Consider the following 2097-nt stretch of genomic DNA (forward strand, 5'->3'; position numbering starts at 1 on the left):
TCCATACATACCACATTTCCCTTGGCCTTCGTCCTCCTGCATTGATGCTTTTGCTTGTGGGTCTTGAAATACATGTGGACTCCCTCGATCCAGATGGTCGTGCCCTCTTATAAGCATTTTTTTGCACAATACAGAACCCCCACCTTAATTAGCTTCAAAGGGTTCCTTCAAATGATACACCTCCTTCTCCTAATTACAATCTGAATTTGTACGTTGTTGAGCTTTCTGATTTGGATGTGCACCTCCATGGCTCGCTTGCACCGAAGCTCGGACGTCCTCGTCCTCAGCCTCAACTACACCAATATTTTGTCGTAGCTTGCAAATGCAGCCTCTCTATCTATCTCTCTCTCTCTCTCTCTCTCTCTCTCTCTCTCTCTCTCTCTCTCTCTCTCTCTCTCTCTCTCTTGCTGTGTGAACTAATCAATAAATTTAGTTCAAGAGTAGAATACACAGATAAGTTGAGCTATCAAACATTCTGGATTTTTCACTGAGAATGACCTTGTGTTTAATAGGGAGTTTTAGAAGAAAACCTTTTTTGAGCTTCTCTCTACAAGAAAAATCAACCCACAAGCCAGACTCACGAGATAAATTGGCGATCCTGATCACAAGGAGGTTATTCAAAAGAAGTTGACTGGCAGCCTAAGATGGATGGACACTATAAAAAAATATGTATTTTGATGCATTCATGCACGCTCTTGGTGTGTATTTATTGCACAAAATTGCAGTCTAGACCCATCTGATATTGCAACACGTCTTCCTTGCTTCCTTGAAACCATTGGATGCAAGATCCTTGCTGCTGTCAATAAGGCCATTGTAGATGTCAAAATAAGAAACCTTTAAGCCAAAGAGGGATGCATGATGATGATTGATGGTGTTTTTGAGGGATTGATTGTAGTTGCTAGCCACTTGATTCATGCTCTCAATGTATCCTAATGCTTGGCCCGAGTCGTTGATCTGTAGAGGCACACATCCAAAAGGTGTCAAGTACACAACCCCAATCCTCCTTGCACCAAGGGAGCAGAGGTTCTAGATGAACTTGGTCTGTACGTTGATGATGATTGATTGATATAGTAGTTCTGCACAAAAAAAAATCACTATTTACAACAGTAACCGCGCATAGAGAGCATCACTCACAATGTTAGCTGAATTGGTTGTTGCCTTCCAGCCTACTCTTGTATTTTTTGAAAAACTCCAGTTGATGATTCATGGTTAAGACATTAAAATGTTGCTTTGTGCTGTCGTAAAAGCCTAAGATGCCAGATGCAAAATTTGCTCCAATGGTAATATTTAAACCGATAGACATGATTTTGAGGTAAGGCAATGAAAAACTATCAAAGCCCAGTAAAGAAATTGTGTAGTTGGTCACAATGTGCCCAATATCGCTAATGCGACCTGTGGGCGCCTTGGTGTCGAAGTCATGCTCGTATGGCAAGAAGTTTGCCTTCAAGATGGTTTCCAAATAGTTGTTGTTGCCCTGCACAACAACAATGTAGTCATCGAACACAAACACAACAAGCACTACAAGATGAGACGCATGTTGCATTGTGCCCATAACTGTGCAAGGACATCTAAGATCAAGCTTGCAATCCTAAGACAAAATAGTCGAAATCCCATGTGAGTGTGTGTGTGTATGGGTGTGTGCCAATGCGCTGCTAGGCATGTTGTTAGGCTAGATCTCATTAGAGCGCAGAGCTTTGTCACACATGCAAAATAAAATTCTTCTAGTCTCTGACAACTTGGGCGCAAAGAGGTAGAGAGAGAGAGAGAGAGAGAGAGAGAGAGAGAGAGAGAGAGAGGAGCTACCTCTCAGTGCTGAGAAAATAGGGCAGGTAGCATGGAGTGTACCTATAGGGCTTCCCAATTGGACACGCACACACACACACACACACACACACACAAAGGATTTTTGGGAGTGAAGTGAGAGAGCAAAGGAAAGAGAGATGGTGATGGTAGAGGGAAATCTAGACGTAGTAGACGTTGACTTCCATCAATAGCAGGTGAAGGAAAAGAAGAAAGCACATCCTCTCATTAGCAGCAGATCAAGCATGCAGAGTATCAAGGAGGTGATCATTGAGGTCACCAAGGTCTATTTACATG

The 2097-nt window shown here is 42.5% G+C and overlaps 1 pseudogene; it reads right to left on the reverse strand.

Moving 5' to 3' along the window:
• Positions 1 to 429: 429 nt before the first annotated feature.
• On the reverse strand, positions 430 to 1614 carry LOC147445659 (GDSL esterase/lipase At5g22810-like; annotated as a pseudogene).
• Positions 1615 to 2097: the final 483 nt, after the last annotated feature.

The sequence above is a fragment of the Adiantum capillus-veneris genome, chromosome 12, assembly GCF_014529385.1.
Source record: "Adiantum capillus-veneris isolate H3 chromosome 12, ASM1452938v2, whole genome shotgun sequence".
Lineage (NCBI taxonomy): Eukaryota > Viridiplantae > Streptophyta > Polypodiopsida > Polypodiales > Pteridaceae > Adiantum > Adiantum capillus-veneris.